This window comes from Musca domestica, unplaced genomic scaffold, assembly GCF_030504385.1.
Source record: "Musca domestica strain aabys unplaced genomic scaffold, Musca_domestica.polishedcontigs.V.1.1 29, whole genome shotgun sequence".
Lineage (NCBI taxonomy): Eukaryota > Metazoa > Arthropoda > Insecta > Diptera > Muscidae > Musca > Musca domestica.
This window is the reverse complement of record NW_026712296.1, coordinates 3297415-3314893: the sequence shown is the minus strand read 5'-3', so window position 1 is coordinate 3314893 and position 17479 is coordinate 3297415. Positions and strand designations below refer to the sequence as shown.

The 17479-nt window shown below is 34.5% G+C and overlaps 1 protein-coding gene across 4 annotated transcripts in view; it reads right to left on the bottom strand.

The window, feature by feature from the left end:
- LOC101894461 (uncharacterized) overlaps nt 1-15887 on the bottom strand; it is a 237184-nt gene extending 221297 nt beyond the window's left edge. For 3 of the 4 annotated variants that reach the window (XM_059124483.1, XM_059124484.1, XM_059124485.1), the window contains exon 1: nt 15870-15886. The gene's annotated coding sequence lies outside the window, so the exon portion shown is untranslated. Of the gene's footprint in view, nt 1-15869 lie in introns of all 4 variants that reach the window. The other variant, XM_059124486.1, reaches the window with a different exon arrangement.
- Nucleotides 15888-17479: the final 1592 nt, after the last annotated feature.

Here is a 17479-nt window from a genome sequence, read left to right as displayed (position 1 = left end):
GGTTATTAAAGCCTTGGGCACGCAAACATTTTGGCCGCAGACCTTGGACCTTCGAACAGGATTCAGCACCATCGCACTCTGCACGCGCCACTCAAGAATTGTTACAAAATGAACCTCGCTTTATTTCCAACGCACAATGGCCACCAAAATCTTCGGATACCAATCCGTTGGACTATTGTGTCAGGAGTATTTCGGAAAGCAAAATTGACACTAAAAAAATACCAAAGTGTCGATCACCTCAAGCAATAGCTTCGATGGGAATGGACCAAAATACCGCAGAGCAACATTCGGGCAGCATGTGACGGTTTCATAGACCGTTTGAAGGCCATAATTCGTGCCAAAGGTGACCAATTCGAATAAATCTAAACTTATTTTAAAATGTGATGCTATTTCCAACATTTTTAGATTTCATTCAATAAAATTTAAAAAAAAATTAAAAATTATAGGGTTTGACTTTGTTGCAGTTTTTTCATCTCACCCTGTATGGTATGAGTGGTATTGTGGGTGAAGTAATTGAGCTGAAACCGTGAAATTTTATATTGCGATAACCGTTGGTGTCTACGATTGAGATATAAAACGGTTTTGCACATGAGTACTACGAAATTTGGTATTGAGCTCTAATCTCGAAATTTTATATTGAGGTCTCTGTTGGTGGTTTTGAAAATGCGAACTATAATTGTACTAAGTGGTATTAAATTGGGTATTATTTAAATGGATAGAGCTTGTTGGTTTCTAGGGAGACGTTTAAATATTTTGGGACGTGGGTCCATTGTGCAATGATTTCACTAATATCCTCCTCTGTAAACTTCAAAATTAAAAATTTGAAGACTTTTTGGTAGAAAAAGGTTAACATTCTTTCCGAAAATGGAAAAACTTGATGTATGAAGTTTTGACTAAAAAAGGTTGTCAAACTTGAACTAATGGATGAACTGTGGGAAAAAATCTAAAACTTTAAGTTGAACATTATGCTGACAAAGTAGCGCGTACTTGTTAACCTCTAAATAAATAACGGACTAAATACACTCCACCATTATACCGAGGTCCAGAACACCTGGAGCTGTGTAGACAATTTGCTGCCAACATTTGGAACAAATCTAATGAAAAATGGGACCAAAATAACGAATATCGGTAGGATTCAAATACTAACTGCCGATTTATAAAAAATGCAATCGAAAAATATTATCGTTATCTGTGGGGTATACCAAATCGTGAGCCTATATGGGCCATTTTCAATTCCAAAATTCTTCCTACCTAAAATACATTTCAGTAAAATTTTTTCAACCTATCCAGTGAGTGAGGACAGAGTGATTTCCTTAGACGGACAGAGGACTTTGCGAAAAAAACTCATGAAAATGCCGAATTTCGGGAGGGATTTATAGGAAATTTGGCACAATTTTGACATTACATTGAATACAGCATAAATTCACTGACCATAGAAATTACAAGGAATGAATTATCTGATGTATTGTTTAAAAGTTCTTGGAGAGAAATTCCCTCTCAATTATTCAAAACACCCAATTTTTTTCTGAAACACATAAATCAGTACCAGAACCGTTTTAAACTAATTTGAAAATTGAAATTTGAAAAAAAAAACTATATCAAGAAAAATTATAAATGTTTGTGTAGGTCATCAATTAATTTCAGCCTCAGGCAAATCAATGCGTGAAATTAATAAAAAAAATTGTTAAAACTATTTCACAAAAAAAAAACCATTAATAGCTTTTCAAAAACATTTATTAAAATTGCAAGACTATTTTAATATTAGTTTTATAATTGCACTAGACGTATCCAACTATGTGGTAATTATATCTCTCATAGACGCTTTCACAATTTCACTTGTTTTAATTATTCAAAACACCCAATTTTTTTCTGAAACACATAAATCAGTACCAGAACCGTTTTAAACTAATTTGAAAATTGAAATTTGAAAAAAAAAAACTATATCAAGAAAAATTATAAATGTTTGTGTAGGTCATCAATTAATTTCAGCCTCAGGCAAATCAATGCGTGAAATTAATAAAAAAAAATTGTTAAAACTATTTCACAAAAAAAAAAAACATTAATAGCTTTTCAAAAACATTTATTAAAATTGCAAGACTATTTTAATATTAGTTTTATAATTGCACTAGACGTATCCAACTATGTGGTAATTATATCTCTCATAGACGCTTTCACAATTTCACTTGTTTTAAATTAATTTGTCATTGTCTGTAAAAATAAACAATTATTTTGTTGTGGCTTCTTTGTCATTTTGCACAATTAATTATTCAAGTCGCAGCAGCTGTAACAATTCTCATATTCGTTTCTTTTCACAAATTCCTTATTTATTTTTATGTTTAATTCACTTTTTTGTTTATGCACAAATTCGGGATGAATTATTTTTGGCTAAGTTTGATGCTGATTTTGTGTGGCGAAAAACATGTAGATATATCACTACGCATATATATAGAAATATATTTTTTGCGGTTTTGTTTGATATTTTTTTCCACAATTTATATTTATAAAATTTATAATTCTTTTGTTCCGCTGAATTCCTTTCACGCACATTTTTTATTTACTTTTGTCATTATACAATTTTGAATTTTTAGGAAAATATTTTCCTTTAAATTTCTATTTACTTTTTTCAAAATTAGTCGTTAGTTTAAATTAATTCGTTTTATATTTTTTTACAAATAATTCGTTTCAATTTTGCCAAACAAAATAACATTTAAAAATAATTTAATTTCGCTTAAATTGTTTTTATTTTGTTTTTTTGTTAGTTTCTCAAATGCTCGCACCGTCGTTGCTCTCGTACATCTAACCGGCTGTGCGGAACTCAGTCCAACTCACAACCCATTCGATGTGATTTCGAGACCATCGATCGTTTTTTTCTCATCGAAATGGGGCTGATGGTTGGTCGGTCGGCTAATGGGAGATGTTGGGGGTCGTTGTGGCTGTTGTTGTTGTTGTTGTGGTTCTTGTATATAGGTCTACGTGAAACGGTATGACTTCATACTCGCCGTAGTGAACGGCTGTTTTTGTTTTACAAAAACAACAAAATGATCATATAAACTGAATTTAATAGTACAACAACGTAACAAATCGACATACCAACATACATACAGGCATACATACATACAAACAAACGTACGTTGAAACTCTCAATGAAGAGATAGATTCATTTGAATATTTTAAAGCAAAATATTCATTAGACTTTAAAAAAACAAGACAATTTTTTATGGCGTTCTTCCACAACCACAACAACAACAACAAAAACTACACAAGAGAGCCGACATGCTGTTCATTGTTTATATGTGAAAAATCATACTGTTGTTGTTGTATTCTCTTTTTATTTTTTACGTGAACATTGTTGCTAATGCTCGTGGCTGTAATCTAATTTATTGTTGTATGTTGCGTATCGCGAACGCGTACTCAAATCACTGAAGAGGAACAGCATAAACTAGCTGTGATCCACGAAGATGACGAATGAAAAAAAAAAATACCAGAAGATGTGAATCTAAACATTTTGCTCACCAATACTATACAATTCATTAATGGTCAGTCACTACAGTGGCGATTCTTAATATTATTACACCTAATGGATTGCTTCCTTATTTCAGCGCTACTTCATCCTTTCACAAATACTAATGTTACAAACGAAAATGTTTATATAAACAAAAAAAAAAAAAAAATAAATAAATAAAATCCGTTAATAATTCTGTTAAAATCTTACAAATATCGAATGCAGCCGTTATATTAGGGTCTATACGACGACGAGGACCTGCATAGGCAACTTTTGTCATAGGCCATTACAATATTTAAATGCGAAACTTCAAAAAAAAAATCGGTGAACAATGTAGCTAAAATCATCAAAATACCGAATATAGCGAGGTACTATTATATGGGTACTATACTTATACGTGGACCTGCACAGACAATTTAGGCTGTTATAGGCCGTAGCATCCATTAAGAACTTTAAATACAAAATTTGAAACATTTCCGGTAGATAATGTCGCTAAAATCACCAAAATAACGAAACTAGCGGAGTTATACCGAAATGTGGACCTATATGGCTGGAATAACAAAATGTGACATTAATGTTACTGGTATCTGCTGGTATCTGCTGTTAAGATCTGAAGGAGCTTTGCAAATGTATACTATAATTGATCGAAAAGTACTAAAAGGTACTAATTTTGCATCACTCTTGCTGTATGGGATTGGCCATCAGAACTCAAGCGCCGAGCGCCGGCCATGGTGATGGTGTGGGCCTCCATAAGAGCCAATGGTTGCTCTCCGCTTGTATTAATCGACCGTGGCATCAGAACAAATGCCGAATATTATCGAGAAAATATGCCGGAGGGTGTATAAATGCCTTGGGCACGCAAACATTTTGGCCGCAAACCTTGTATATTCCAACCATCGCACTCAGCACGCGCCACCCAAGAATGGTTACAAAATGAGGTTCCTCGCTTCCCAATCTCCGGATAACCCGTTATGACCTACAAAATAGCAATTTTTAGACAAATCCGTGGAAAAATGTGGCAAAAATCATCAAAATACCGAATATCGGGAGGAACCGTCCTTGACGCAAGACAAATTATTCTGCCAAATTTCGAAGCTCTACGTCAAATATTGTGGACTGCACCGTGTTGGGTTTCCTTTGTCTACCGACGTCTAGTCTCGAACACATAATCTTTGGTTTTGAAGTCGGACGCACACACTCGATGCCGACGTTACTCATTACTTGGTAATATGAGAAGTAAGTTTATTATTTTCAACCTATTGACAATGTAGAAGGAAGGTAATTTCTTTACATTATCTCTTGATGACTGCCAAGTTTTTTTTTTCGGTTGTAATATCTAAACAACGCACTGTTTAATCTCATTGTTCCTACACATTAGTCTCACACAAACCGTTTTCTCTCGATATTCCAAGTTGAGTACAATTTCAACACACAAAATTATTTCATTTTTAGCAGAGACTGTTCCGATTTTTTCCTCGCTGCCTTTATTAGTAACTCAAAGCTTCCCCTGCACACCAAATGTCTGGATGTTGATCTATTTTTAAAAGCACGCACAGCTACTTAACTCCATTTCATCGTTGTCTATTTTATGACTTTGTTTTTTGTTTTTCGAGATCGCAATCGCAAATCAAAACAAAACAACAACAACAATACTAAAATTATACATAAACAAATGAAGCAGTTGTTCTGCATAACAAGAAGAACTGAAATTGTACAAATGAAATTATGCAAAAACACACAAAAAAAGAAGCAAAGCAAAGAAAAAACAACAAATATGTTTATTTCAGTTTGGGGTTCTTTTGTGCGTTTCTTTTTTCTCAGATTTGTTTTGGTTGTGTGTGTGTGTGTGTGAGTAGGATTGTTTAGGTATTTCTCAGTGATCGTAAAAATACAAAATAATTTGCATTTTCACAATGATGTAGCAGAGACGTAGATGTGTGTGATGGGCTTGGGATCGAAGGAATTATTTGTGGATCTAATAGTCTAGAATATAGGGGAATACAAATTAAAAATATATAGAGGCTTTTTCTTAATCTCATGCTTTTTTCAATGCTTTTGATACAGCCAAAACATGCCTCATTGAAATAACGTTTTTCGGCCCTTAGTCTCTTCGCACGAAATCGGTTTCAGGACATTTGAAGTCGATCTAGTGATGTCCGTCAGTTCGCCTATCTGTCTGGTTGGTGTGCACGATAACTCTCGACCCAGTATACGATTTGGTTAAAACTTGGTGCATCGAAATATTATTATTGAACTTAAATCGAGTTCGGAGATGGTCAATATAGGTGAACTCCTTCTGGTACCTCCCCCGCAAAAGTTCAAAATTTTCATACAAAATAATTTACATCATAGAAAGAGAAAGGATCATTCGATTTTCTGCAAACTTTGTACATCCCAATATTTTTTCCACTGCTAGGTCAGGCGCAAGTACCTCCATCACAAAGGGTCAACATTTCTAATATTTATAACTCTTATAAAAAGTGAAATAAAAGTCCGATTTCAAATATCCCAATATTTTTGTTAAAAAAATCTTTTGCAAAAATGGAACATATCGGTCCACTCCTTCTGGTACCTCCCTCAGAAAATATCGAAAATTTCCAAAAAAAAAAATACTGTACAGAAAGAGAAAGTATAATCCGATTTTGCTCCAAATTTGCAAATCTTAATATTTGAGTAGTCCTAGGTCAGGTGCGAAAATGGCAATTTCGGTCCACTCCATCTAGAAGCTCACCCACAAAGGGTCAAAATGTTGAATAATTATAACCCTTATAAAATGTGATGTAAAAGTCCGATTGTCTTCAAGTTACACATATCACAATATTTTGATTAACCCAAGGTCTGGTGTGAAGATGGAATATATCGATCCACTCCTTCGGGTACCTCCCAAACAATGGGTCAAAATTTTGAATACACATAAAGCTCATAAAACGCGAAATTAATATCCGATTCCATTTAAACTTGGCACATATCAATATTTCTATCAACACAAGATCCGTTATAAAGATGGTAAAGATCGGACCATTCCTTCTGGTACCTCCCCCACAGAGGGTCAACGTTTTGAATAAGCAAAATGATTATAAAAACCGGAAAAAACATCCAGTTCTGTTCATATTTCACACATCCCATTACTTTTACTAAAACAAGATCTGCAGAAAGGGTCAACAATTTGAGTAATCATAATAGAAGTCAAAATATATTTAAATAATCGAGCATTGGCTGAGGTTAAAAACCGGCAAAACCGACTGATACCATTTAACTTTTTATACCCTCCACCGTACATAGTATTCCGTTTGTAACTCATCGAAATAATCATTTTAGACCCAACAAAGTATATATATTCTTGATCAGCGTAAAATTCTTAGACGATTTAGGCCTGTCCGTCCGAATGTCCCTCCGTACGTCTGAACGTCTGTTGTAATCACGCTACAGTCTAAACGAATTAAGATAGGAATCTAAAATTTTGCACAGATCTCTCCTTTGTCTGTAGGCAGGTGTAACGATATCGTATAGCCCCCATATAACGGTACCCCGCGATATTCGTTATTTTGATGATTTTAGATACATTTTTCAACGGAATTGTCTGAAATTCTACACAAGAAGTTCTTTGTGAGCACTTTACGCTCTGAAAGAGAATTTTCTATATAGATCCACGATATCGTATATCCCCCATATAACGGTACCCCCGATATTCGGTATTTTGATGAAATCCACACAAGGAGTTCCTTGTGAGTACTTTATCCCCTGGAAGATAACTATCTATATAGGTCCACGATATGGTATAGCCCCAATATAACGGTACCCGTCGATATTCGCTATTTTGATGATTTTAGCCACATTTTTAATGGAATTGTCTGAAATTCCACACAAGGAGTTCTTTGTGAGCACTTTACCCCCTGACAGAGAATTCTCTTTATAGGTTAACGGTATCGTATATTCCCCACACACGGTACACCCGATATTCGGTATTTTGATGATTTTAACTGAATTTTTAATGGATTTTATTTATTTATTTATTATTTATTTTTTTTTTTTTTTTTGAAAATTTTCTAATTCGTTTCAAATGGTGGAGGGCACTCAAAGTTCGGCCCGGCCGAACTTACTGCTTTTTTACTTGTTTATATTAAAATATATACCATATTGTCTCTTGAATATTAATAATCATTAGTATTTCCTATCCTTGAAGGTACTGTATACTCACAAAAGCTGTTGAATTTGTCTTGTGTAAGATACTGAAGTTAGTGACTTTTCAAGTAGAAAATATTCAAACAATTTTTCAGGATATTAATTAATATTATATTAATATGAATTAATATGACTATGTAAAGTAGAAAAATTTGATATTTTTGATGTTTTGATGTAACATTAATGAAACGTTTTGTCATCTAGTTCATCCAAATCAATTAACTATTGTGTTTTCAAAGCTATCCACGCTTCTGCAATTTCATGACTAACTTTACAAATAAGAAAATTATAAACGACAAAAGGAAAACTTGGGGAAAAACAGAGAAATAAAAATTTTAAAATACACGCTACTCATTGCTGCTGCTGCTGTTGTTACATTCCTTCAGACGCCAGACGTTTGGCAGTGGTGTTTAGAGTACAACTGTTTTTGATCGAATGTGAATCGCAATGTATGTTCATACATATATGTACATATGTACATATATGTACATTTAGGCAAATATACACACTGCACGAGTAATCAATGATCGGTGACGGCAGCATCATGCACTATATATACACACACACACACGAACAAAATTATCATTAAAGGTTTAACACAATTTTCTTTAAAACATGTCTGTCTGTCCGTCTGGTGGGCCTGTTTCTTTAGCAGAAAAAGGAAAAACGAAAAAAAAAACAGAAATGTAAGCAAATAGAAATTATTGCACACAGACTCTTACGAAATCGTAGAATATTGAAAACATACAATTGTTTAGAAGAACATTTGTTTGCCAAAATTGTGTAATTTTTGAAAAGCTTAATTTTGTGTTGATATTAGTGGCACGATTTGAATGTTTGATTTTTGTTTTGCCTTAAATATAAACACTGATTCAATAGCTATTTGAATTATTCAATATTACTGTGCGAATACCAAGTTTCGCAATAAATATGTTGGAATAGTATTGGTGAAATCAATTTTAAAGAAATATATTTGCATTGGAAACCACAATATGAAATGAGAGAAAATATTCTAAAAAAATAGCAAGTTATTCCAAAAATAACTAATCGTTATATTTATAATTATAAATTTTTTTAATAATTATATATTTTTTAAGTCATTCAGAAAATTTCAATTTCCTTAGTTCACTTCATGACGGCTAATGCCTTAGGGCAAGTTTTCTCATCCACAGATGTGGTGGAAATCAATTCTCAGGAAGTGTATGTTTGTCAATATGACGTATACGTCTCAATAACACGTATACGTCTGGGTTCCCGTACCCTAGAAAGTAAAAGATAAGGTCAGACGGTAATAATGTACCTATTTGTAGGCTTATGAAAAAATCGGACAAAAAATCTTTCCTTTGGCATAAAACACGTGCTATTATAAGTTTGATTGGGCCAAAGGGATGTAACACCTCGATATATTTGTTTCCCACATAGGAAAGTATATATGGATCTTCCTATCTCGCCGAGCTGAGTCGATCTAGCTATGTATGTCCTTCCGTCCGTCCGTCTGTTCATGTTAAGGTGATCGGATAATATTTAGGGGTTGAAATAGACCAAAAAAAGTTGCTCTACAGGTCGCAATTATAGACCAATCGAAGCGAAAGTTAGCATGGTGCTAGATCTTAGGGATGGTCATCGAGTAATATTTAGTGGGTGAAATAGACCAATAAACGGCGAATATTTCTAATCCCAGCGAAATCACAAAAAGACAAACAAGTCAATTCTGACCGTTAATATAAATATATCGGGTATATATAGCGAAATTTATACAATATATATATACAAAGGAAGGGGATGTTAGCTAGAATGGTTATATCTCAAGAATGGCTGGACCAATTTTGACAATATTTATCAATTCAGAATGCCCTCTTGGCCTAGAAGTATAAAATCTAAAAAAATCACATAAAGATTTTATAGTATTTTGTGATTTTTTTTTTATTATACCCTACAACACTATGTGTTGGGGGTATTATAAGTTTGATTGTGCCAAAAATTATGTAACACCTCGAAATATTGGTTTCCCACATAGGAAAGTATATATGGATCTTCCTAGCTCGCCGAGCTGAGTCGATCTAGCTATGTATGTCCGTCCGTCCGTCTGTCCGTCTGTCCATGTTAATTTGTAATCACTCTACAGGTCGCAATTATGGCCCGATCTTCACGAAATTAAGAATGGAGGTGGGGATAGTGACAGAATAGAACCCTATTTCTTTTGGAGATGATCGCATAACATCTAGGGGTTGAAATGGACCAAAAACTGAAAAATTTCCTGATTTTGCAGCTGCTCTACAGGTCGCAATTATGGACCAATCGAAGCGGAAGTTGGTATGGTTCTAGAGCTTAGGGCTGGGCAGAAGCCTTCCAATTTTGATGGTCATCGGGTAATATTTAGTGGGTGAAATAGGCCATAATATTTGTGTTAAATAAAAGTCTAATTTCCATTAAACCGCGAATATATTTAATCCCGGCAAAATCGTAAAAAGACGAACAGGCAATTATGACCGTTACGTAGATACTGATAGTAAATATATCGGATATATATAGCGGAATATATACAATACATATATACATGGAAGGGGATGTTAGTTAAAATGCTTATACCTCAAGAATGGCTGGACCGATTTTGACAAATTTAGTCAATTCGGAATGCCCTCTTGGCGTAAAAGAATAAAATCTAAAAAATCGCTTAAAAAGATGTCTATAATGATGTTAATATGGATTTTGTAGTATTTTGTGACATTTTTTTTATTTTTTCATATTTCTTATCGCATGCGATTTTTTTTTCATTTTTACTTATAAAATTTAAGAATACATTTCATAATATTTTTTCATTTTACAACACAAGATGGGGTTATTATATATAGATTGCAATTATCCTCACGAAGAAAGGTATGGGTTAGGATCAGAAGGGTTAGGCCTATTGTTTTCAAAGATGTCCGCAATATATTTAGGGGTTGGACCACTACTTTTGTGTGAAAAAATACCATACAAATATCGTAGACAAGCAAATCATGTAGATGAGTCTAAATTTGGAGATACAGAGGGGCCCCTTACTTTTGGAGATGATCGCAAAATAGTTAGGGGTTCAAATGAACCAACTACATAAAAAAATCCTGATTACACAATTGAAGCCAATCGACATGCCTGAGAAGAATATTAAGGACATCGAAGAAGTCTAGTATTTTGGTTGACATTAGATTAAATTTATCCGTGACATAATTTCAAAGGCGAAATCTTCCAAAATGGATTTAGACATAAGGAGGCTTTTAACATATTGTAGTGTTGTAGGGTATCACATAGTCGGCCCCGCACGACTATAGCTTTTGCTTACTTGTTTTTTCATATTTTTTATCGCAGGCAACTTTTTCAATTTGACTTAAAAAATTGAAGTGTATATTTTGTAGTATTTTTTCACCTTACAACACAGGTTGGGATTATTATATAGAGATTGCAATTATCGTCCGATCCGCACTAAAATTTCTACAAGGGTAGGGTTAGATTCAGAAGGGCTAGGCCGCAATATATTTAGGGCTTGAAATTGACCAAAAACTGAAAAAGTCCCTGATTTTACATCCGTTATAATGTCACAAATAGAAACCAAAGAACACGGAATCTCGCTTGAAGTTAGAGTTTAGGACAGCGGGTAGAATGGACCACTACTTTTGTGTGAAAATAATACCAATTTTACTTACAGGCGATATCCGGAATACACAAATGGCGAACTTTTGGGTTTTTTAAACTGAATTCGTTGACGAATATAACCATATATCGTAGACAAGTACATCGTAAAGATGAGTCTAAATTTGGATATGATCGCAAAATATTTAGAATTTTTAATTGACCCAATGAATTTCTTGATCACACAATTAAAGCCAATCGACACGCCTGAGAAGAGAGTTAAGGACTGGGAATAAGTCTACCATTTTGGATAACCATTGGATTATATTTAGCTGTAAAATGGACCACAACCAGCCACAATATAATTTCACATTCGGAATCTTCAAAAATGGATTTGACCATAAGGGGGCTTCTTACATATTGTAGTGTGGTCGGCGCCACACGGCTATAACCTTTGATTACTTGTTTTGGTATTTTGATGATTATAGCGACATTTTTCAACTAAATTATTTAAAAGTTGGTATTTTGGTTTGCAATAGATGCCATCTTCTCCAAAAGACAATCATCTACACAGATCGACATTCTCACACAGCCGGTACTTCCCAATACTCGACATTTTGATGATTTGCATAATATTTATTTTCACGGAATTGTTTGAAATTTAGTATTTGAAGTTCGTAATAGATACCACCGCCCATAAAAATCATTTGCCAATACTAGCTTATGTCTTCGTGTACCCCTCATGTAACAATGCCTTTCTATATTGGGTTTTATAATAATTTTAACCCTATTTTTCAGCGGATTTTTTTTGAAATTTGGTGTTGAAAATTTCTAGTTATAGAAAAAATACATGCCACTGGAATACTAGATCTCAGCGTTTATTTCAAAAGTTTAACTTTTGAAATGGTAGAGGGAATTAAAGGTTCAGCCTGGCCGAGCTTATCTTATTTACCTTAACTTTTTTTCTAGTTTTGGTATTAATAATAGCCTTTCCTTACTGGCTTTTCTTTTTGCTTGCTTCTCAAAATTATATTGAAAATGGGGTTCATTAATTATACCCTCCGTTATATGGCTAAATAGGGTATATATCATTCGATACTCCCAAACTGTGTCTTCGAAATAATGGTTTTAGACCATAGGTCTCTTTGGACCAAATTCGTTTCGGGTCATTTGGAGTCGACAGCAGAAGGAAAGATAATCCAATTTTGCTCCAACTTTGCAAATCCTAGTATTTGCATCATTGCTAGGTCAGGTGCGAAATTAGACAATATCGGCCTACACCATCAAGTACCTCCCCCACAAAGAGTCAAAATTTATAATAATTGTAACTTCTATAAAATGTGATGTAAGAGTCCGATTATCTTCAAAACTATACACATCACAATATTTTTTATTAACCCAAAGTCTGGTGTCGAGATGGAATGTATCGGTCTACTCCTTCTGGTACCTCCACCACAATGGGGTAAATTTTTGAATGCCCATGAACCTTATAAAACGCGACATTAACATCCGATTCCATTTAGACTTGGTACATCTCAATATTTCCATCAACACAAGATGTGTTATAAAAATGGTAGAGATCGGACCATTTGTTTTGGTAACTTCCCCACAAAGGGTTGAAGTTTTGAATAACCAAAAGGATCATAGAAACCGAAATAAGCATCCGTTTCTCTTAATATTTTACACATCTCATTATTTCTACTAACAGAAGATCTGCTGTGAAGATGTGATATATAGGTCTACTCCGTCTGGAACCATCCCCACAAAGGGTCAACATTTTAAATATCAATGAAGCTTACAAAACGCAAAATTAACATCCGATTCCATTCAGACCTGGCACTTTAGAATATTTCCATCTACACAAGATCTGTTATAAAGTTGGTTGAGATCGGACCATTTATTCTGCTACCTCCCTTACAAAGGATTGAAGTTTTGAATAACCAAAAGGATCATAGACACCGAAATAGGCATCCGGTTCTCTTCATGTTTCACACATCTTATTATTTCTACTAACACAAGATCTGTTGTCAAGATGGGATATATCGATCTACTCCTTGTGGTACCTCCACCACAAAGGGTCAACATTTTGAATGCCCAGGAAGCTCATAAAACGCGAAAATAACATCCGATTCCATTCAGATTTGGCACATCTCAATATTTCTATCAACACAAGATTTTTTATTAAGATGGTAGAAATCGGACCATTTATTCTGCTACCTCCCCCACAAAGGGTTGAAGTTTTGAATAATCAAAATATCTTAAAAAGCTAAATAAGCATCCTGTTCTCTTCATATTTCACACGTCCCATTAATCCTACTAACACAAAATATGCTCTAAAGATGGGATACATCGGTCCAACCATTCTGGTACCTCCCCTGCAAAGGGTCAAATTTTTTAATAATTATAACTCATAAAATTCCATGTAAGAGTCCTTTTGTCTTCCAATTAAACAAATTCCATTATTTTCACTAACACAAGATCTGCTGTCAAGATGGAATATATCGGTCTACTCCTTCTGGTACTTCCACCATAGTGGGTGCGACATTTTGAAAAACAAAACCCTCATAAAACGAGAAATAAGCATTAAACTCTCTTCAAATTTCACACATCTAAACATATTTTCAAACGAAAAATCTGTTGTGAAGGTGATAGATATCTGCCAATCTCTTCTGGTACCTCACTTTAACCAGAAATCTGATATGAATATGTGATTTATCGAAATTAATGATTTCGTATAAAATTGGATATAAATGTTCGATTTTGTTAAAATTTTGCATATACCAATATTTTTATCTGTATTAGATGAAGTGGAATATTTTGGTCCGATATATCTGGTACCTCTCGCATGTTTCCCTATCCTTCCTAAATTTCAACATATCTCATATAAAGTATGGGAGTAGACTATATAATCCAAATATGAGACGTTGTAATATTTATACCAGACTTAGGTCAGATACGAATTGGACAATAATGACCAACTGCTTCGGAGCCGTCTCCGATAAAAGGTTAACATTGTGAATAGTCATAACTCAAGGCTGGGGTATGTGGCAAAACCGATTGATACTATTAAACTTGTTACGAGAGCAAATCGATTGAAATAATTTTTACAACATGCCAATTATATACTGTACATATTTCATTCGTTATTAATCCTTGGAATTAGATATAGGCTCCTAAAAATTGCCTGAAACAACATGGGGCCACAAAAATATAATTTCTGTTTACAGTCATGGCCGATTTTTACACGACTTATACCAAATTTCTCTCTTTCACCACATATTCATTAAAAAAACTGGACATTTTTGTAGACTTTGAAGTCTATAATTAAATTCTACAAATGTTCTTCCATTTTTTTTTCAGTTACACCTTCACAGCACGGCTTCGAGTGCTAGAACATATTTTTAAATATTTCACTAATTACATTCGAAAGAAATGTCCACTTGTCGACCGTTAATTTAGGTGTTTTGTTCTGTTCAAGACATGTATCGATGTGTGTTATGTCACAGAAAGATGTTTTTACTTGAATTTCAAGCTAATTATACCTCGTCAAAAAAATTACACAAACAACAAGAAAAAAATAACATAAATTGCTAAATGAATGAGGTCATAGACGGACGCCAGCACAGGCAGTCAGCTAAATTTACATAAATTGTTTAACAAAACAAAAAACCTAGAAAAAAACACAACAACCAAAAATTATGGCGGCTAAAATAAAGTCACGAAAGTTGGGCCTTACAATGCCCTGTCATATTTGGCGAGAGCGTAGGGGCGGCAGGGTGGCGTACAACATTCTCGATCAATTAAAAATGATGAATACAATTTTAGTGCCACAGCTACTGCAGTGGAAGGTGTTCACGAGATTTCAAGCTCGACATTGAAAAGTGAAAATAAAATAAAATATTCAGGGTACACAGCCACCCCGACTACTGGGTCACACTTAGAAGTCAGCATGTCAGTCAGCAGCTGGCCAAAGAGAGCGGGGGCATGGAATAGCAGCTTGTTTTGAGAAACTCATTTATTTTGTTTAATTTCTTTTAATTTAACATTATTTATTGCTTGTTTTTTCGTTATTTATTCTTGTTTTTTTTTTTTCACTGTTTCACTCGGCTATGTTTGTGAACATTTTCATTGCCTTGCTCACAACTCGCGATTGTTTGTTTTTATTTGTGAAAATTGTGTTTGATTTATTTTAAAGGTTAATTTACATGAGAAGAGAACACACACGCGCACACACTCGAAGGAACTCAACAATAACAACAACAACGAGGTGTGAAATTTCGACCACTTAAAACGTTTTGCCACTTTGCGCCAAAGTGTTTTTTAATTAATTTCTATTTGTTCACGAATAACATTCGTGTAATTCATTCAATTCCCATGTTGATTTATGGGTGTATCTCCTTGTTCCACATTGGCAGGTTGGTGTAACCATAGCCTCAAGACTCAAAATTTAAATTTCACACCTCCTCCGCAAAACGGGAAGTAAAAGACAGAAGACTTTGTTGCAAGCGAAAACACTTGTTATTGTTGTTGCTGAGTGCGTTTCTTGTTCGATTTTCTTTGCCGCACAACACGCGCTTACATTTCTATACAACCAACTGTGTACCTTACACACGCGCTTCTCGGATGAGACTAAAAACAAAACTTATTTCGATCGTCGTTGAGACAATCGACAAAGCAACATCGCCACCGACGACAACAACAGCAACAGCAGCAGCAGCAAGAGCACCAACAGCCATAAGAATTACAGGCGGATAGGAAAAAAATCTTAACCGCAAAACTGATCTGTCTGCCTTGTGACAGGCAACCAGGGGGTTTTAAAGCTTTAGCCGGCTAATGTTCTGCTTACAGGTCTCTTTCTCAAATTGACCGGTGGTAATTGAGGTGGCCGGCAAATGTTCTCTCATTCGACATTGTTATCGATCACACATCAATTGATTATGAAAAACACAAGACAATTGAGAGTTGTAATCTCTTTGGAACGTCTTACTCTCTCTCTCTATCACAATTAAACTCCACAGAAAAGACAAGATACTCTTTTCTGTATATTAAGCTTGATTTACCTTTTGTGTGTTTCCTTTTCCTCTTGTTTTTTACATTGAACAGTTTTTATGTTATTTTAACAGTGCTTCTCTTTTAAGTTTACAGCGCATTAGCTTTGTACAGTGGTTTACAATTTCTTTATGGGGACTGGCAAAACAAAATAATAAACTCTTTGATTCATTACATTGCTCAACAGGTTTCTAAGGGGGATGCCAAAAAGTGAACTAAGCCTATGCGTTTGGGTCAGTATCTTTATTAAAACCCCTAAAATTCACGAAGCTAAACATTTTAGTTTATACCCTACACCACATAGTGGTAAGGGTATTATGTATTTGTACATTTGTTTGTAACATGAAGAAGGAAGCGAGATAGGCCCATAGATACTTTTGAAGCTCTTCATAGAATCACTTTCTGAATCGATTTATGCATATCAGTCTTGAAGTACATAAAATTTGGTGAATATCGGTTCCGATGTAGTTATAGCTCCCATACATATGTTTCATCTGATTTGGGGTTTTCAGTCCCTCACATTCGCAATATGCACCCCACCAGAATAATATTTGGTACCAAATTTCACATTCAGCCCAGAAATATCTCTGCCAAATTTTATCTAGATCGGTTAAGATTTAGACATAGCTCCCATGTATATCTTCAACCGATTTCGAGTTAATTGTGCACCAAATGGCTAATATAAGCTCAAATGATCTGAATTTTGGCACATCCAACCGAATACAGTCTAGGAGCAAGTACATAAAAGTTGGTGAATATCGGTTCCGATATAGCTATAGCTCCCATATATTTTTTTCAACCGATTTGGTGTAGAAGTTCCTCAAAATCGAAATATGCACTCCACAACAATGATATTTGGTACCAGAAATTCCTTTGCCAAATTTATTTTTTTAACTAGTGCTTATTTTGTGAAAGGTGGCATTTAGTTCTTGTCTGACTTGAAAGAAAATTAGTTGTATTCTTCCGCTAAACGAACATGGTTGTGTTTATGCTTGAACGCTGCTGATAAATAGTGCGCCATTTTATCTTGAACGAATTTTTATACCCTCAGCCCTATGGCTACCAAGGGTATGTATCATTTGATACAGCCAAAACGTGCCTCATAGAAATAACAATTTTATACCCTAGGTCTCTTTGGAC